We start from the raw sequence: 22629 nt of genomic DNA on the forward strand, positions 1-22629 counted from the left end.
TAAACGAAACATCTGATGATGATTTTTGCTTCAAGATTTCCTATGAATGTCTCATTTTTCTTCTAAAATTGATATTAGTGACGTAACCTAACTTTTAAATTTTTAAATCTATGCCGTATCAATGTAACGCTAGGTGGAGATTTTCCCGCTGGTCGATTAAAACATTCGTCTTAGTTTTCAGTTTTGATTGCTTTTAATAAAAAAATATTAAAAAGACAAATTCAAATTTCATGCAGTATATACGAAACACCTGATGTTGTTTTGCACTTTAAGATTTTCTAAGAAAGTCTCAATTTTCTTCCTAAATTGATATTAGTTACGCAACCTACCTTTTAAATTTTTAAATCTATGCCGTATCAATGTAACGCTAGGTGGAGATTTTCCCGCTGGTCGATTAAAACATTCGTCTTAGTTTTCAGTTTTGATTGCTTTTAATAAAAAAATATTAAAAAGACAAATTCAAATTTCATGCAGTATATACGAAACACCTGATGTTGTTTTGCACTTCAAGATTTTCTTAGAAAGTCTTATTTTTTTCTGAAATTGATATTAGTGACGTAACCTAACTTTTAAATTTTTAAATCTATGCCGTACCAATGTAACGCTAGGTGGAGATTTTTCCGCTGGTCGATTAATAGATTTGTCTAAATTTCCATTTTTGATTGCTTTTAATAAAAAAATATTAAAAAGACAACTTCAAATTTCAAGCAGTATAAACGAAACACCTGATGTTGATTTTCGCTTTAAAATTTCCTAAGAATGTCTCATTTTTCTTCCTAAATTTATATTAGAGACGTAATCTAACTTTTTAATCTTTAAATCTATGCCGTATCAATGTAACGCTTGGTGGAGATTTTTCCGCTGGCCGATTAATACATTCGTCTTTATTTCGATTTTTGATTGCTTTTAATAAAAAAAATATTAAAAAGAAACTTCAAATTTCAAGCAGCATAAAAGAAAAACCTGATGTTGATTTTCGCTTTAAGATTTTTAAAGAAAGTCTTATTTTCTACTGAATTTGATATAAGAGACGTAACCTAACTCTTAAATTTTTAAATCAATGCAGTATCAATGTAACGCCAGGTGAAGATGTTTTAGCTGGTCGGTTAATACATTCGTCTTAGTTTTAATTTTTGATTGCTTTTACTAAAAAAATTAAAAAAAAAAAACTTCAAATTTCAAGCAGTATAAACGAAACACCTGATGTTGATTTTCGCTTCAAGATTTCCTAAGTATGTCTCATTTTTCTTCTGAAATTGATATTAGAGACGTAACCTAACTTTTAAATTTTTAAATCTATGCCGTACTAATGTAACTCTAGGTGGAGATTTTTCCGCTGGTCGATTAATAGATTTGTCTTAATTTCCATTTTTAAATGCTTTTAATAAAAAATATTAAAAAAGAAACTTCAAATTTCAAGCAGAATAAAAGAAAAACCTGATGTTGATTTTCGCTTTAAGATTTTTAAAGAAAGTCTTATTTTCTACTGAATTTGATATAAGAGACGTAACCTAACTCTTAAATTTTTAAATCAATGCAGTATCAATGTAACGCCAGGTGAAGATTTTTCCGCTGGTCGGTTAATACATTCGTCTTAGTTTTCAGTTTTGATTGCTTTTAATGAAAAATATTAAAGAGACAACTTCAAAATTCGTGCAGTATATACGAAACACCTGATGTTGATTTTCGCTTCAAGATTTCCTAAGTATGTCTCATTTTTCTTCTGAAATTGATATTAGAGACGTAACCTAACTTTTAAATTTTTAAATCTATGTCGTACTAATGTAACGCTAGGTGGAGATTTTTCCGCTGGTCGATTAATAGATTTGTCTTAATTTCCATTTTTAAATGCTTTTAATAAAAAAATATTAAAAAAGAAACTTCAAATTTCAAGCAGCATAAAAGAAAAACCTGATGTTGATTTTCGCTTTAAGATTTTTAAAAAAAAGTCTTATTTTCTACTGAATTTGATATAAGAGACGTAACCTAACTCTTAAATTTTTAAATCAATGCAGTATCAATGTAACGCTAGGTGGAAATTTTTCCGCTGGTCGGTTAATACACTCGTCTTAAATTTCAGTTTTTATTGCTTTTAATAAAAATTATTAAAAAGACAACTTCAAATGTCATGCAGAATATACGAAACACCTGATGTTGGTTTTCGCGTCAAGATTTCCTAATTATGTCTTATTTTTTCTTCTAAAATTGATATTAGAGACGAAATCTAAGTTTAAAATTTTTAAATCTATGCCGTACCAATTTAACGCTAGGTGGAGATTTTTCCGCTGGTCGGTTAATACACTCGTCTTAAATTTCAGTTTTTATTGCTTTTAATAAAAAATATTAAAAAGACAACTTCGAATTTCAAGCAATATATACGAAACACCTGATGTTGATTTTCGCTTCAAGATTTCCTAAGAATGTCTCATTTTTCTTCTGAATTTGATATTAGAGACGTAACCTAACTTTTAAATTTTTAAATCTATGTCGTATCAATGTAACGCTAGGTAGAGATTTTTCCGCTGGTCGGTTAATACATTCGTCTCAATTTTGATTTTTGATTGCTTTCAAATAAAAAAATATTAAAAAGACAACTTCAAACTTCAAGCAGTATAAACGAAACTCCTGATGTTGTTTTGAGCTTCAAGATTTTCTAAGAAAGTCTCATTTTATTCTGAAATTGATATTAGAGACGTAACCTAACTAGTAAAGTTTTAAATCTATGCCGTATCAAGATAATGCTAGGTGGAGATATTTCCGCTGGTCGATTAATACATTCGTCTTAAATTTCAGTTTTAATTGCTTTTAATAAAAAAATATTAAAAAGACAACTTCAAATTTCATGCAGTATATACGAAACACTTGATGTTGTTTTGCTCTTCAAGATTTTCTAAGAAAGTCTCATTTTTCTTCCTAAATCTCATCTAAAATTTTGACCTAATTTTAAAAAATAATAATTTAAACCATAAGTAGATAAATTAGGTATAAATCATGTTAAACATAAAAAATTTCTTAAACTATAAGTTTTTAAAAATTTATTCACAGATATAATTTTTATATTTCTAATTAAATATCCTATTAAAAATCCTAATATTCTTACATAAATTACTATTATTTTGATATTAAAAGGTAAATAAATTATATAAGGATAATTAAAAATTAATCAACTTAACATTCTTCCTACTACTAGTCTTATTCCTAATAACATAAATATTCTCTTTATTATTGTATAATCTTCATCATATAAATTATAAACTACTAATAAATTATAATCATTAATTATTAAATAAAATAATAAACGAATAGTATAAAATATAGTTAAACCAGTAGAAAAATAATATAAAAAAAAAATTATATATTTAAATTTCTTCTACTAACCATTTCTAAAATTAAATCCTTTGAATAAAATCCAGCTAAAAAAGGAATACCACATAAAGCTAAATTAGAAATATTTAAACATAAAGAAGTTAAAGGAATATAAAATCTAATTCCACCTATATAACGAATATCTTGAATATCATTTATTATATGAATAATAACACCCGCACATATAAATAATAAAGCCTTAAACATAGCATGAGTTAGTAAATGAAAAAAAGCTAAATCAGCTAATCCTATTCTTAAAATTCTTATTATTAATCCTAATTGTCTTAAAGTAGATAAAGCAATAATTTTTTTAAATCAAATTCATTATTAGCAGAAATACCAGCCATAAATATAGTTAATCTTGATAAAACTAATAAAAATTTTAAAAAAATTATATGAACTATTATCACATTAAATCGAATTAATAAATAAACTCCAGCAGTAACTAAAGTAGAAGAATGAACTAAAGCCGATACTGGAGTGGGGGCTGCTATTGCCGCAGGTAATCAAGATCTAAAAGGAATCTGGGCTCTCTTTGTTATAGCTGCAATAATTAATAAAAATCTAATAAATTTTATTATAAAATCATTATTTATAAAATTCAAATAAAAAATATAATTTCATCTTCCATAATTTATTATTCAAGCAATAACCATTAAAATTATTACATCTCCAATACGATTAGATAAAGCCGTTAACATTCCTGCATTATAAGACTTAATATTTTGATAATAAATTACCAAACAATATGAAACTAAACCTAACCCATCTCATCCTAAAAAAATTCTAATTATATTAGGTCTAATAATTAATAAAACTATTGATAATACAAATAATAAAACTAAAATAATAAATCGATTTAAATTTAACTCAGAATGTATATATCTTCCTCTATAATAAATTACAGAAGAAGAAATTATTAAATATTTAATGGATTCAGGCGTTACATTGCGGAAGTCCATCCTAAATAAGAAAGGACCAATATCTAGCCACCTCCGCACATGCAGTGGTTGTCGTGCATGAAAGTGCACCGCCCGCCAGCCCGCTCGTAAATGCGCATTCGACAGACAATGCCAACTACACAACCGCCACCGTAAATTACAATTACACAGATTAGTGCTAAACACCGGTGTTTAGCACTAATCTGTGTAACAACTCCTGAAGATGCCCCGTGGAGGGGTGAAACACGTGTTGAGATATTGGTCCTTTCTTATTTAGAAATTATTAAAACAAATATTAAAAATAATAAAGATATTCAATCCAATAAAATAGACATTACTACTCTTATAGACCTAAAAGAAATAATTTCTCACTCTAAAAATAAAGTTAAATTCTCCATAATAAAATATATTATAAAAAAAAACTTATTATTCTAAAAAAAAATAAAAAAAATCTAATAAAACAAATAAAATATCTTTTAATGATTTAAAATGAAATTTCATATTTTTGACTCCACAAATCAATATTTTATATTAAATTATTTAAATAAAATCAAATAAAAAAATAATCAATTTTCAAAACTAAAATATTAAGAGGTAATCAATGTAATATTAATATTAAATATTCCCGTGATACCCCTGTGTAAAATCTAAAAATTCCTAAATTATATTTTCCATGTTGCGTATAAGAATATAAATATAATCTATAACCAGCTCTAAAAAAAGAAATTATAATCAAAGTAATTATTGATAATCAAGATCATCCTACTACTCTATTAATTAATCTAATCTCTCCTATTAAATTCATTGAAGGTGGGGCTGCTGTATTTGAAGATATTAGTAAAAATCATCATAATCTTATCGAAGGTATAAAATTTATTATCCCCTTGATATATATCTTATTGATATATAATCTTCGTCTTTGTAAACGCTCATAATTAATATTAGCTAAACAAAATATTCCCGAAGAACATAAACCATGACCAATTATTATAATATAAGAACCCACATAACCTCAATAATTTATAGGTATAATACCGCAAATCACTAATCTTATATGAGCTACTGACGAATAAGCAATTAAAGATTTTATATCAACTTGTCAAAAACAATTTAATCTAATAAACAAACCACCTAATAATCTAATAACTACTCAAATAAAATTAAATTTTATTCCAATTTTTTGGAAAAGAATTATAATTCGTAAAAGTCCATAACCTCCTAATTTTAGTATAATTCCAGCTAAAATTATTGAACCTGAAACCGGAGCTTCTCCATGAGCCTTAGGAAGTCATAAATGAACAAAATATATAGGTATCTTTACTAAAAAAGCTAAAATTATAGATAAATATAATAAAAAATAATCTATTCTAAAAAATTTATAAAAATATATAATTATATAATTTAAGTTATGGAAAATAAAAAAAAATCCTATTGTAATAATACTGCTATATAAAAAAGCCGCCAGATGTGAAAGTTCCCGCGGACGTCGTCACAACGCTTAACCTTTCGTTTGTCTCGCCCACTCGTCTCGCTCACTCGCACGGCGTGCACGATACGCGCTCTTGCTTGCTCTTGGCAGGTAGCCAAGACGCGCAGCACGTGCGCCCGCGGCCGTTGGAGTTCCAGAGAGTCGGATTTGAGCCATGGTTCGATGCGCAACCGCGCGTAGGCGAATTATTCATTTTCCGCGCACAAATTGTTTTAATAATTAAATAAACGTTTTTCCACATCACACTGGCGCCCAACCCGTGGCCTACACGCTAATTATCGACGAAATCGCGTATTCAACCGTTCGCCATCTTAGCGTCGTAGAAGAATCCCTTCGAAAATTTAACAATTGTGCGTTATCGGAGTGAATTTCGTCAGTGGTTTGCATCTGTTGTTTGCGATGCCGCGTCGCAAGGCTCCAGGCGTCCGTAACAACGTCGAGGATGAGGACTCGGACAGGTTCATGACCGAGGGGCAGCTATCGTCGTTCATGACGGCGTTCGCCAAGGCTCAAGCGGAGTCAAACCGCCAGCTAATCGAGAGTCTTTTGCTGCGATCGCCGGCCTTCACCACAGGAGCGCCCTCGACATCACCATCGCCATCGTCGTCTTCGGCTCATCCGTCTCCGTCGGGAAACTTCGCCGGTTGCACGGCTCGTTTCAAATTAACACGAGAAAGTGTACAAAGCGATCAGCGAGCAGGGAGTGCGGGATTGCGCGCGCGTGCGACGTGCAACGCCGCCGCCGCCGCCGCCGTCGTCGCTGTACCTGCTATGGTAAGCGCAACGAATGCGCCGAATCGAGGTAAACGGTTTTGTGTTTATTGCAAGAAGAGTGGACATAATCGCGATGAGTGCTCAAGGCTTAAATCTAAAAGTGATCCGCATACAGTTTCGTGTTACGGTTGTGGTATGAAAGGTGTTATTCGTGCTAATTGTGTTAACTGTAATACAAAAAATACGGACACTAAGGATTCGTTCTTTTCATGCGATTTTATGTCAACAAATAGGCATTTATATTCCAAAACCGAGGCATCGCAATGTCAAGCCCATGTTTCTTTTGATTGTAATACTGTTTTTTTAAATTCTGTTTGTAATGTATATGATGTGCCTGATGCGCAGTCAGTGGATAACTCGCGTACCGAGCGCTTGCGTCCGGATGTTTGTACCAAAGGCCGTCCAATTTTGGACATAGAGATTTTTGGCTATCGCGGTACCGGTCTATTAGACACGGCGGCTAAACGTAGCGTTGCCGGATCCACGCTGTACTCCTTGTTGCTTAAGTTAGAGCAGCCGATGCGTAGTAGCGTCATGACTGTGAAACTTGCTGACGGTGTAGTGCGTGACGTGACAGTCAGACTGGTGGACGTTGTGGTGATGCTCGCGGGCGCATCAATACCTATCACATTTATTATTTTTCCAGATGCAGTTAACAATGAAACATTGCTAGGCATTGATTTTATACGTAAAGCTGGTTTGGTTATTGATATTTTTAATGAAACGTGGTTCACAGCTGATCAACCTCAGGTCATTCACCCCTTGCGTTGTGAGAAATCACGTAACTTCATCGGGTGCGCCTCTGCCGACATGTTGCGTTCGGACGAGGGTATGATGCTGTCACCACCTGAAAGAGCAAGCCTTGCGCAGACATTGCAGGAATACGAGGACATTTTCTGAGAAGGGGGAGGACCGACGTCGTTCGCTGAACACCGCATTGACACCGGCACCCACCCGCCGATCGCCGTCCCGCCGTACCGCCTGACGCCTGCGAAAAAAGAAGTTATGGAGGCTGAAATTAATAAGATGCTGTCGGAGGGTGTCATCGAAGAGTGTGAGTCTCCGTGGGCACACCAGCGCTGTTGGTACCTAAAAAGGATGGGTCCTACAGATTTTGTGTGGATTATCGCAAATTGAATTCCATCACGAAGGTCGACTCCTATCCGCTTCCGGTGATCGACGATCTACTGCAGTATACTGGCAAAAGTTGTTTCATGAGCACCATCGACCTCAAGGCAGGTTGCTGTCAAGGAAGAGGATCGCGACATGACCGCCTTCGTGTCACCATTTGGCGTTTTCAGATTCAATCGTATGCCTTTTGGCTTGCGCAACGCTCCAGCGACGTTCCAGCGCCTGATTGACAGGTTTCGTTCGGGGTCTGCTTTGCAAGGCGTGACTATTTTAGGTTACATAGATGACCTCATCGTGATCTCTGAAAACTTTGCTCAGCATCTACGGGATCTTCGAGCTGTTTTCGATCGCCTTCGTATCTTCAGCCTGTGCGCCAATCGAGCTAAATGCGTGTTTGCTAGAGAAAGTGTTAAGTATCTAGGTCACGTGATTTCGTCTCAAGGGCTATCGCCGGACCCTGACAAAATCAGCGCCATTGTCGATATGAACGAGCCGACGAATGTGAAGCACTTGAAATCCTTCTTACAGACGTGCTCGTGGTTCCGCAAGTTCGTGCCGAACTTCGCAAAGGTTGCGCAACCGTTGACTATGCTGACGAAGAAAGATCAGTCTTGGTTGTGGGGCGAAGCTCAAGTCACCGCGTTCTTGGAACTTAAGAAATCACTTACCTCTCCTCCAATCCTCATCCAGCCAGATTATAGTCTTCCTTTTGTGCTTAGGACTGACTCGAGCAGCTATGCTTTAGGTGCAGCTCTCTTGCAGGGGGAGTCGCCGCGCGAGGAGCGTCCGATCGCGTACGCCAGCCGCCTTCTGACTTCGGCGGAACGAAACTACTCAAGCACCGAGCGCGAAGCTCTTGCAGTTGTGTGGGCAGTCGAGAAGTTCCGCGGCTACATCGATGGTCATCCCGTGCGCGTCGCCAGCGACCACCAGCCCCTGAAGTGGTTACTAACCTTGAAGTCTTCTGCAGGTAGATTGGTCCGTTGGGCTATGAAGTTGCAGTCTTTCGATCTCCAAGTGGACTACACCCCAGGAAAGGCAAACGTCATCGCAGATTCGCTCAGTCGACCGCCATGCGTTGAGGAGACTCGAGACACTTGTGGCGTCTGTACGGTGGTGGTTGAAACGCCACGATGGGAGGCAACCGCTCTTCGTGAAGATCAGCTCGCAGATCCTGAAATCGCGAAGATTATCCTGGGCCTGGAGGGAAAGGAAGAAGTGGAGATTTGTAGGTGGACAGATAGAGGTTATCATATGTCAAAGGGGATACTTTACCGATATACGGAAGCAGAAACGGATGAACCGCAGCTTGTTGTACCAGTCAACCGTCGGAAGCAAGTTATGGTTGAATGTCACGACGCTGCAACAGCTGGTCACGGTGGTGTTGATAGGACTTTGCACCGTATTTCCCAGCGGTTCTGTATTCCTGGAATGCGTCGTTTTGTAGCGGAGTATCTCAATTCTTGTACTGAATGTCAGCGTTACAAGCCTTCGAATGAGAAGCCTTCAGGCTTGTTGCAGACTCCAGTACCCGCACAGGGCTTCGAAGTTGTAGCAGTAGATTTGTTCGGTCCACTTCCTAAGGGTCCCAAGGGTGAACGTTGGGTCCTTATCGTCGAAGACACCACCAGTAAGTGGGTAGAGCTGTTTGCGCTTACTGAAGCTACTGCTGAAGCTTGTGCTAAGATCTTGATAGAGGTTTTCCTTCGTTTTGGTGTTCCTAGGCGATTAATTTCTGACAATGGTGTCCAATTCGTCGCCGATGTTATGCAGAAAGCCATGTTTGTTTTGGGTGTTAAGCAGAATCTGGTGCCCCTGTATCATCCAGAAGCGAATCCTGTGGAGAGGAAGAACAGGGACCTTAAGGTGCAAATGGCTATCCTCGTGGAAAATCACCATCAAAAATGGCCTGAAGCTCTGCCATTTATTCGTTTCGCTTTAAACACATCGTTGACAAAAGCAACCCAACAGACTCCTGCATACCTGACTTTTGCTCGCGAACTTCGCTCACCAATTGCAGCTCAGACGGACTTGCGTGCAGTTGTCGAAGCGGAGAACCACGTGCCGCAAATCACACCTTATCTGCTAAGACTCGCAGATACTCTCCAGTCCAGCAAAGAAAGTATTGAACACCAACAAGACCTCCGCAAAGCTGTTAAAGATAAAATTCGTAAAAGTGACAGTCTCGACGTCGGCGACCTCGTATTGATGAAAACGCACGTTCTCAGCAACTCTGCAAAAGGTGTCAGCGCTAAGTTCGTACCTAAACGAGACGGGCCTTACGTCGTTCAGAAGAAAGTTAGCCCAACTACGTACCTGTTAGCGTTTCCTGATAAGTCCGACATTACCATTGGGAAGTATCATGTCTCTGACTTAAGACGCTATCATTCGCGAGAGGGTGAATGCACTGTGATTCCTGAGCCTGTGGCTCCAAAACATCCTCGCGGCCGACCGCGAAAGCTTGTGTCGGTTTGACCAGTTGTGAGGTCACTGGTCCTGGTCAAAAGGGGGAGTATGTAATAATACTGCTATATAAAAAAGCCGCCAGATGTGAAAGTTCCCGCGGACGTCGTCACAACGCTTAACCTTTTGTTTGTCTCGCCCACTCGTCTCGCTCACTCGCACGGCGTGCACGATACGCGCTCTTGCTTGCTCTTGGCAGGTAGCCAAGACGCGCAGCACGTGCGCCCGCGGCCGTTGGAGTTCCAGAGAGTCGGATTTGAGCCATGGTTCGATGCGCAACCGCGCGTAGGCGAATTATTCATTTTCCGCGCACAAATTGTTTTAATAATTAAATAAACGTTTTTCCACATCACACTATTAATATAGGCAAAGAAACAAATAAAGTATAAAATAATAAATAAGCTCCTGCTTGAATTCGTTCAGGTTGATAACCTCATCCAATAATTAATAATAAAGTAGGAATTAATCTTCATTCAAAAAATAAATAAAATAAAAATAAATTTATTACACTAAAAATTAAATATAATATAATTAATAAAATTACAACATTGAATAAAAAAAATTTGAGTAAAATTTTATTTTATTCAAATTTTCTCTTGCTATAATTATCAATAAACAAATTCAAATTCTTAGTAAAATTAACCCATATGAAATTAAATCACAACCTATTATATATCTTAAATATCTAAAATATAAATATTAATACTCAAATTTATAAATAAAAATATAATCACTATTATTATTATTTGAACCATTCAAAATATACATTTTAAAAAACATAAAGGAATTATAAAAATTATAATAAATAAAAATTTTATCATTTTTATAATAAATTAAATCTTTGAAAATAATCATTACCATGAGTACGAATTATAGAAACTAAAATTGATAAACCTAAAGCACCTTCGCATACTGAAAATAATAAAAAAACTATTATTATATAAGTATCATTTTCTATATTATTAAAAGTAATAAAAAAAATTCTTAAAACAATAAATTCTAAACTTAATAAAACAATTAATAAATGTTTATGCTAAGAAGCAAAAATTATATTCCCAAAAATAAATATAATTAAAATAACTATTATCATATTTATTATCATTAGTAGTTTTTATAGTTTAAATAAAACATTGGTCTTGTAAATCAAAAATAAGTCTTTTCTTTAAAAACTACAAAGAAAAAGAATTTCTTTATCTATAATCTCCAAAATTATTATTTTTATTAAAATATTCTTTGATATCATTAAAATTTTTATTTCATTAATAATTATATTATTTTCTTTTATTATATTATTTTTAAATAATCCTTTATCAATAGGATTAATAATTCTTATTCGAACTTAATTTACTTGTATATTATCTGGCATATTATTAAACACTTATTGATTTTCTTATATTTTATTCCTAGTATTTTTAGGAGGATTATTAGTTTTATTTATTTATGTTTCTAGAATTGCTTCTAATGAAATATTTAACATTAATATTTATTTAAAAATATTTTTCTACTTTTTTCCACTATTATTTTCATTATTTCAATAATATATATATATAATATAAATTGACTTAATTTTTTTTTCAATTATGAAATAAATGATATTCTTAATCCTTATATTTTTTTAATAATGAAAATAAAATTAACTTATCTAAATTATACAATAATCAAACATATTTTTTAATAACAATAATAATTATTTACTTATTTATTACACTCGTAGCAGTAGTAAAAATTACAAATATTTTTTTTGGCCCACTTCGTTCATCTAATTTCTAATGATAAATAAATTTTTAACCTTACGAAAAACCCATCCTTTACTTAAAATTATTAACGGTTCATTAATTGATCTTCCTTCTCCTTCCAATATTTCTATTTGATGAAATTTTGGGTCTCTTTTAGCTTTATGTCTCATTATTCAAATTTTAACAGGTTTATTTTTAACTATATATTATACAGCAAATATTGAAATAGCATTTTATAGTGTTAATTATATTTGTCGAAATGTAAATTATGGTTGATTAATTCGAACATTACATGCCAATGGAGCTTCTTTTTTTTATTTGTATTTATTTACATATTGGACGAGGAATTTATTATGAATACTGAGATTTTGAGCGAGTGAAGTGAAAAATGTATTTTTTGCTGACCTCATTGACGTGCGGGAGCCAAGACAAATTGGAATCGATGATTACCCCAAGATTCTTTGCAGATTTGCTAAAAGGTATAATAACGCCATCGTAAAGCAATGGACGGATAGCAGTGACAGCGCCAAGACGCTTATACATATATGCGCTCCCAATAAGCAAAGCCTGTGACTTTTTCGGGTTTACTACTAGTCCGAATGACTTAGCCCAAGTAGAGATCCGCTCCAGATCGGCATTGATAAGAGCAATAGCATCATCAAGATCAGAGATTTTAAAATGCCGATAGATCTGCAAGTCGTCTGCATAAAGATGGAAGTTAGACAAAATTACAGTGGTGACTGTGTTTATAAAAACGAAAAACAGGAGTGGTGACAGTACATCACCCTGCGGCACACCCGCACCGAGATCGCACCAGTCTGAGGAGACATCATCAGAGTGGATCCGCTGAGAACGACCACGAAGGTAAGACTCAAACCACGCCAAAGCAAGAGGAGAGACGTTAAGAGAGCGAAGAATAGCGAGAAGGACATCTAGGAAGGACTGTTATTACAAATCTTCTTTCAGCTATTCCTTGTTTAGGAACTATATTAGTAAATTGAATTTGAGGAGGATTTGCAGTAGATAATGCTACTTTAACTCGATTTTATTCTTTCCATTTTTTATTTTCTTTTATTATTCTTATATTAACAATAATTCACCTTTTATTCTTACATCAAACAGGATCTAATAATCCATTAGGAATTAATAGTAATTTAGATAAAACTCCTTTTCACCCATTTTTTACATTTAAGGACTTAATTGGATTCATTACTTTAATTTTATTATTAACTCTTTTAACTTTAACTAATCCTTATTTATTAGGAGATCCAGATAATTTTATTCCTGCTAATCCATTAGTAACTCCTATCCATATTCAACCTGAATGATATTTCTTATTCGCTTATGCAATTTTACGATCTATCCCTTATAAATTAGGAGGATTAATTGCTTTAGTCATATCTATTTTAATTTTAATTATCTTACCATTTACATTTAATAAAAAAATACAAGGAATTCAATTCTATCCTATTAATCAAATTATTTTCTGAATTATAATTATTACTATTTTTTTATTAACTTGAATTGGGGCACGCCCAGTTGAAGACCCTTACATTATTACTGACCAATTATTAACTATTATATACTTTTCTTATTTTATTATTAATCCTATTATTAACAAATTTTGAGATAACTTAATTTTTAATTAATATTTAAATTAATGAGCTTGTATAAGCATTTGTTTTGAAAACTTAAGAAAGAATACTTATTATATTAATTTATACTAAAAATATTATTTAATTTAAAAAAAATTTTACCCCAATAAAAAATAATAAAAAATTTAACGAAATAGGTAAATAACCTTTTCAAGATAAATATATTAATTTATCATAACGATATCAAGGTAAAGTTCCTCGCACTCAAATAAATAAAAAAGAAATAAAAACTAATTTTAAATAAAAAGTAATCTAAGTCTATAACCCCCTATATATATTAAAATAAATAATAATCTTATAAATAAAATTCTAGAATATTCCGCTAAAAAAATTAAAGCAAATCCCCCTCTTCTATATTCAATATTAAATCCAGATACTAATTCTCTTTCTCCTTCAGCAAAATCAAAAGGAGTTCGATTAGTTTTAGCTAATCTTGATGATATTCAACATAATCTTAAAGGAATGATTAAAAATAAAAATCAAATTATTTCCTGATAAAAAAAATGATATTAAATTAAAATCTATAATTAAAATTATTCTTGATAATATAATTAAAGCTAATCTAACTTCATAAGAAATAGTTTGAGCAACCGCTCGTAAACCCCCCAATAAAGCATAATTAGAATTAGAAGATCATCCAGCAACTATAACAGTATAAACTCCTAAACTAGTACAACATAAAAAAAATAAAATTCCTCAATTAAATCTAATTATATTAAAATAATAAGGAATTAATATTCATAATATCAAAGAAATAATAAATCTAATAACAGGAGAAAAATAATAAGATATATAATTAGAATAATTAGGGAAAGTATGCTCCTTAGTAAATAATTTAATAGCATCAGAAAAAGGCTGTAAAATTCCCATAAAACCAACTTTATTAGGTCCTTTTCGAATTTGAATATAGCCTAAAACTTTACGTTCTAATAAAGTTAAAAAAGCAACTCCTACTAAAACACCAATAATTATAATTAATATCCCAATAATAAATAATATTATATCTTTTATCATCGTTTACTATATATATAAATAATTATATATTCATGACTTCTAAAATCATTACATTTTTTCTGGCAAAATAGTTATTAATTTATTAATAACATTCATTTTATAAAAATTATTTTTAATATTTGATCCTTTCGTACTAAAATATTATAATTTTCTAAAGATAGAAACCAACCTGGCTCACACCGATTTGAACTCAGATCATGTAAGATTTTTATGATCGAACAGATCAAAAATTTTAAACTTTTGCATTTAAATTTTATCTTAATCCAACATCGAGGTCGCAAACTTTTTTTCTTATAAGAATTAAAAAAAAAATTACGCTGTTATCCCTAAGGTAATTTTTTCTTATAATCATTATTAATGGATCATTAAATCATAAATCAATGTTAAATTTTAAAAAAAGTTTATTTAATTTTTCTATCACCCCAATAAAATAATTTAATTAATTCTAATTTTAAAATTTATATATTAATAATTAATTAATTAAATTATAAAACTCTACAGGGTGTTCTCGTCTTTTAAAATTATTTTAGCTTTTTAACTAAAATATTAAATTTTATAAATTAAGTAGAGACAGCTTATATCTCATCCAATCTTTCATACAAGTCACCAATTAAGAGACTATTGATTATGCTACCTTTGTACAGTCAAAATACTGCAGCCCTTTAATAATTTATCAGTGGGCAGATTAGACTTTATATTATTTTCAAAAAGACATGTTTTTGATAAACAAGTGAATATAAATTTTTGCCTAATTCCTTTACTTAATTTTTCATAAATATAAATTTATTATCTATATTTAAATATACTAATTTTATCATTATAATTATTTTTTATTTAATTATAAATTATTTTTTATAAAAAATTAAATATTTAATTTTAAAATAAATTAAATTATTAATAAAAAATTAGAATTTATTAACAATATAAATTCTAAAATTTTAAATTATAAGTTTAATTTATATTATAACATTTTATTTTAAAGCTTATCCCTTAAAATATTGAATATTTTTTAATAAAAATTTAATTAATAAAAATTATATAATAAAATATTTTAAATTAAATTTTTTTCTAAAAAAACTAGTTATATTTAAAACGATTAACATTTCATTTCTAATTAATTATTAAAAATAATTATTCAACATTAACTTTTATAATTAATTAACTCTTTTAAATTCGAGAATTTTTTTCATAAAATTTTTTATTAATAAACTCTGATACACAAGATACAATAAATCAAATTTACTTTTATTTTGATTAATTTTCAAATATTTAAAATTTATTTTACAATACTAATTCACTATAAAATTTTTAATTTTTTCTTTATAAATACTTTAACCCCCATTAAATATCTATATTTAAAAAAAAAATTATTATTTTTTTATTTATTAATTTTTCCCCCTCAAATTAATTATTAATATAATATCTTTTCAATGTAAATGAAATACTTTTTCAAGCTCTAATTTGTTCTTTCTAGAAACACTTTCCAGTACCTCTACTTTGTTACGACTTATTTCAATTTATAAATGAAAGCGACGGGCAATATGTACATATTTTAATTTAAAATCATTTTATTAAACTAAATAAAATTACATTTAAATCCACCTTCCAATATTTTTTAAAAAATATTATCCATTTAATTATTTCTTATTGTAATCCATTATATTCTTAATTATAATCTGCATCTTGATCTGAATTAATTTTTTATTTGAATTTTAAAATATTATTTTTATAAAAAAATATTTTTTTAACAACGATATACAAAATTAAATAATTAAGTAAATTTATTCGTGGATTATCAATTAATAAACAGATTCCTCTAAATGAACTAAAATACCGCCAAATTATTTAAGTTTTTATAAATAATTATATACTATTTTAGTATTTTAAATTTAATTTTTAATAATAGGGTATCTAATCCTAGTTTTTGATAAAATTTAATAATTCATATTTTATAATGAAAATTTTAATTTATTAAAATTTCACTTAACAATTAATTATCTATTTTCTTTAAAATAATATTGATTATATACTGATAAAATTTAAATTATTTTTTGTATAACCGCAACTGCTGGCACAAAATTTGTTAATAATTATTAAATAATACTAAATCTTAATGTCTTAAATTTTTAATTTTAATTACTACTATATTTTAATTTTAAAATTATTAAAATAATTAAAAATTAACACTAAAATTTATATGTAAAACAAATTTAAATTAAAATATTTGAACCATAAAAAATTTATTTATATAGTTAATTTTGACACATAGTTTTTTTTTTATATTAAAATATTTATTAGAAATTATTAAATTTTATTTATTATTCTTTTCTTTTTTTTTCTATATTAATTAAATAATATAAAATTAATATAATATTCTTTATAAAATACAATTTCTTATTTATATTATTAATTTATTAATATATTTAAATATTTATTATAACATTTAAATTAATAATTAATTAAATATTTAATATATACATATATATATGTATAACCGCAACTGCTGGCACAAAATTTGTTAATAATTATTAAATAATACTAAATCTTAATGTCTTAAATTTTTAATTTTAATTACTACTATATTTTAATTTTAAAATTATTAAAATAATTAAAAATTAACACTAAAATTTATATGTAAAACAAATTTAAATTAAAATATTTGAACCATAAAAAATTTATTTATATATTTAATTTTGACACATAGTTTTTTTTTATATTAAAATATTTATTAGAAATTATTAAATTTTATTTATTATTCTTTTCTTTTTTTTCTATATTAATTAAATAATATAAAATTAATATTATATTCTTTATAAAATACAATTTCTTATTTATATTATTAATTTATTAATATATTTAAATATTTATTATAACATTTAAATTAATAATTAATTAAATATTTAATATATACATATATATATATATATATATATATACATATATATATATATATATATATACATATATATATATATATATATATATATATATACACGCATATAAATAAAATTTATAAACAAATTTAATTTGTTTTTCTTATTTAATATAATTTATTAACCATTGCTCATTAATTTTTTATAAATATAAAAATTAAAATTATTCTGATAGGATAAATAATGTAGAATTCTTCCTTTATTATATTATTTATTGAATCAAACTATATCTAATAATATCAAAAATTATTGTGCTTCTTACACTAAAATATAAATATTAATAAATTGAATTTTTAGTTCTTTATAATCCCCCTATTATAAATTTTTCTAAATATTAATTCAAATAAAATATTTTTTTTATTTTATTCTATTTTTTAGAACTTTAATTTCCATTTCTTCTAATTCTTGACTTGGATGTTGAATTGGATTAGAAATTAATTTACTTAGATTTATTCCCCTTATTTCTAATTCTAAAAATCTTTTATCTTCTGAAGCAGCTTTAAAATATTTCCTTACTCAAGCAATTGCTTCTATTAATTTTTTATTTTCAATTTTAATTAAAATAATTATAATTAAAAGATTTGAAATTAATTATTTTTTATCTATTATAATTAATTCTTCTATATTAATAAAAATAGGATCAGCCCCTTTCCATTTTTGATTTCCCAATATTATTGAAGGATTATCATGATTTAATTGTTTTATTATTATAACTTGACAAAAAATTTCCCCCATAATTTTATTGTCTTATTATATAAATTATAACTTTTTAATTATAATTATAATTCTTAATGCTATTATTGGTGCTTTAGGAGGATTTAACCAAACATCTTTACGAAAACTTATATCTTTTTCCTCAATTAATAATTTAGGATGAATATTAGCAACTTTAATAATTAGAGAAAACTTATGAATATTTTATTTAATTTTTTATTCATTTTTAATTAGAATTATATGCTTTTTATTTATTTTTTTAAATGTTTATTTTATTAATCAATTATTTATTATTAATATAAATTCTTTAATTAAAATTTCTTTTTTAATTAATTTTTTATCATTAGGAGGATTACCGCCATTTGTAGGATTTTTTCCTAAATGAATTATTATTATTTTTTTATTAAATAATCAACTTTTTTTTATTACTTTTATTTTTATCATAATAAGTTTAATTTTATTATTTTATTTTATTCGAATTGTTTATTCATCATTAATATTTAATTATCTAAAAATAAAATGATTTAAATTTTTTTCTAAAATTAACTCATTATTTATTATTAATTTATTAAGTATAATTTCTTTACTAGGAATAATCTTAAGAACTTTTTTTTTATATAAGGTTTTAAGTTATATAAACTAATAATCTTCAAAATTATAAAAAAAGAAATTCTTTAAGCCTTAGTAAAAAAAAATTACTCCTTAAAATTTGCAATTTTACATCATTATTGACTATAAGACTTAATTAATAAAAGAGATTATTTGTCATAAATAAATTTACAATTTATCGCTTATACTTCAGCCATTTTATTAGCGAAAATGACTATATTCTACTAATCATAAAGATATTGGAACATTATATATAATTTTTGGAATTTGAGCTGGAATTTTAGGCACTTCCCTAAGTTTATTAATTCGAATTGAATTAGGAAATCCTGGCACTTTAATTGGAGATGATCAAATTTATAACTATTGTTACAGCTCATGCTTTTATTATAATTTTTTTTATAGTTATACTAATTATAATCGGAGGATTTGGTAATTGATTAGTCCCTTTAATATTAGGAGCTCCTGATATAGCTTTCCCTCGAATAAATAATATAAGATTTTGACTTTTACCTCCTTCTTTAACTTTATTAATTTCTAGAAGAATTGTTGAAAATGGAGCAGGTACAGGATGAACAGTTTACCCCCCTCTTTCTTCTAATATTGCACATAGAGGCAGATCAGTTGATCTAGCTATTTTTTTCTTACACTTAGCAGGAATTTCTTCTATTATAGGGGCAATTAATTTTATTACAACGATTATTAATATACGAGTTAATAATATATCTTTCGATCAAATACCTTTATTTGTATGAGCAGTAGGTATTACAGCTTTATTATTACTTCTATCTCTTCCTGTTTTAGCTGGAGCTATTACTATACTTCTTACAGATCGTAATCTTAATACTTCTTTCTTTGGTCCTGCTGGAGGAGGAGATCCTATCTTATATCAACATTTATTTTGATTTTTTGGCCATCCTGAAGTTTATATTTTAATTTTACCTGGATTTGGAATAATCTCTCATATTATTTCTCAAGAAAGAGGTAAAAAGGAAACTTTTGGTTGTTTAGGAATAATTTATGCTATAATAGCAATTGGCCTTTTAGGATTTATTGTTTGAGCTCATCATATATTTACAGTAGGAATAGATATTGATACTCGAGCTTATTTTACCTCAGCCACAATAATTATTGCTGTACCTACAGGAATTAAAATTTTCAGTTGACTTGCCACTTTACATGGAACACAAATTAATTACAGTCCTTCTATTTTATGAAGTTTAGGATTTATTTTTCTTTTCACTGTTGGAGGATTAACTGGTGTAATTTTAGCTAATTCATCTATTGATGTTTCTCTTCATGATACTTATTATGTAGTAGCTCATTTTCATTATGTTTTATCTATAGGAGCTGTATTTGCAAATATAGGAGGATTTATTCACTGATATCCTTTATTTTCCGGCCTTTCCCTTAATCCTTTTCTTTTAAAAATTCAATTTTTTACAATATTTATTGGAGTAAATTTAACCTTTTTTCCCCAACATTTTTTAGGATTAGCAGGAATACCTCGTCGATATTCTGATTATCCTGACAGTTTCATTTCTTGAAATATCATTTCCTCTTTTGGTTCTTATATTTCTTTATTATCTATAATAATAATAATATTAATTATTTGAGAATCAATAATTAATAAACGAATAATTTTATTCTCTCTTAATATATCATCTTCTATTATGAACTGACTACAAAATTTACCCCCAGCAGAACATTCTTATAATGAACTTCCTATTTTAAGAAATTTCTAATATGGCAGATTATATGTAATGGATTTAAACCCCATTTATAAAGGATTATCCTTTTTTTAGAAATGGCAACCTGATCTAATTTTAATCTCCAAAATGGAGCATCTCCCCTAATAGAACAAATTATTTTTTTTCATGATCATACCTTAGTTATTTTAATTATAATTACTATTTTAGTTAGATATTTAATGATTAACTTATTTTTCAATAATTATATTAATCGATTTTTACTAGAAGGTCATTCGTATTATAATTACAGCAACAGATGTAATTCATTCATGAACTATTCCTTCTCTAGGAGTTAAAATTGATGCTAATCCTGGTCGACTCAATCAAGGAAATCTTTATATTAATCGCCCAGGAATTTTTTATGGTCAATGTTCTGAAATTTGTGGGTCAAATCACAGATTTATACCTATTGTAATTGAAAGAATTTCTATTAAAAATTTTATTAATTGAATTAATAATTATTCTTCATTAGATGACTGAAAGCAAGTATTGGTCTCTTAAACCACTTAATAGTAAATTAGCAATTATTTCTAATGAAAGAATTAGTTAAATTTATAACATAAATATGTCAAATTTATATTATTACTAAAGTAATATTCTTTTATTCCTCAAATAATACCCATTAAATGAATTTTATCTTTCTTTTTTTTATTACTATTTCTATTTTATTTAATATTATAAATTATTATATTTTCTTAAATAAAAATAATTTTAATAATAATCAAAATAAAAACGTTAAAAAAATTTTCAATTTTCGATCCTTCAACTAATTTATTTAATCTACAATTAAATTGAATTAGAATCCTTATTGGTTTAATTATTATTCCATATACATTTTGATTTATTTCCAATCGTAAATTTGTTTTTTGAAAATTAATTCTTAATAAATTACATAATGAATTTAAAACTTTATTAGGCCCTAATAGATTTAATGGGTCAACTTTTATTTTTATTTCATTATTTTCTTTTATTTTATTCAATAATTTTTTAGGACTATTTCCTTATATTTTTACTAGAACAAGTCATTTAACAATTTCTCTTTCTATTTCCCTTTCACTATGATTAAGATTTATATTATATGGTTGAATTAATAATTACCAACATATATTTATTCATATAATTCCTCAAGGAACTCCTAGTATTCTCATACCTTTTATAGTATTAATTGGAACAATTAGTAATGTTATTCGACCAGGAACATTAGCAGTTCGACTAACTGCTAATATAATTGCAGGCCATCTTCTTCTTACCTTATTGAGAAATACTGGAATTAATGTACCTTCTTATATACTAATTTTTTAAATTTTTATTCAAATTTTACTATTAATTCTTGAATCAGCAGTTGCAATTATTCAATCCTATGTAATTTCTATTCTTAGAACATTATATTCTAGTGAAACTAATTAATAACAATACATAATAATCACCCTTACCACTTAGTAGATTTTAGTCCCTGACCTTTAACAGGATCTATTGGAGTAATAACTTTAGTTACAGGAATAATTAAATGATTTCACAATTTTAACATAAATTTAATAATATTAGGCTACATGATTATTTTATTAACAATATATCAATGATGACGAGATATTTGTCGAGAAGGTACTTTCCAAGGTAAACATACTTTATTTGTATCAAAAGGTTTACGATGAGGAATAATTCTTTTTATTATCTCTGAAGTATTTTTCTTTATCTCATTTTTTTGAGCTTTTTTTCATAGTAGTCTTTCACCTAATATTGAAATTGGTGCAATATGACCTCCCTTTAGAATTATCCCATTTAACCCCTTTCAAATTCCATTATTAAATACAATTATTTTAATTACCTCAGGAATTACAGTTACCTGAGCTCACCATGCAATTATACAAAATAATTTTTCTCAAATAACTCAAGGTTTATTTATCACTATTATATTAGGAATTTATTTTTCTATTTTACAAGCATATGAATATTTTGAAGCTTCTTTTTCTATTGCAGTTAGAATTTATGGATCTACTTTTTTGTAGCAACAGGATTTCATGGACTTCATGTAATTATTGGGACAATTTTCCTTTCT

At 28.2% G+C, this 22629-nt stretch overlaps 4 pseudogenes; 1 reads left to right on the forward strand and 3 right to left on the reverse strand.

The window, feature by feature from the left end:
* Positions 1–2920: 2920 nt before the first annotated feature.
* LOC137928559 (NADH-ubiquinone oxidoreductase chain 5-like) lies at positions 2921–4750 on the reverse strand (annotated as a pseudogene).
* Positions 4751–4905: 155 nt separating this feature from the next.
* On the reverse strand, positions 4906–6636 carry LOC137928560 (NADH-ubiquinone oxidoreductase chain 4-like; annotated as a pseudogene).
* A 7012-nt stretch (positions 6637–13648) lies between these two features.
* Positions 13649–14569, reverse strand: LOC137928563 (NADH-ubiquinone oxidoreductase chain 1-like; annotated as a pseudogene).
* A 6754-nt stretch (positions 14570–21323) lies between these two features.
* Positions 21324–21980, forward strand: LOC137928562 (ATP synthase subunit a-like; annotated as a pseudogene).
* The last annotated feature ends 649 nt before the right edge of the window (positions 21981–22629 follow it).

The sequence above is a fragment of the Battus philenor genome, unplaced genomic scaffold (genome assembly GCF_028537555.1).
Source record: "Battus philenor isolate CCGP_79_NKW_IND1 unplaced genomic scaffold, ilBatPhil1.0.hap1 SCAF_39, whole genome shotgun sequence".
Classification (NCBI taxonomy): Eukaryota; Metazoa; Arthropoda; class Insecta; order Lepidoptera; family Papilionidae; genus Battus; species Battus philenor.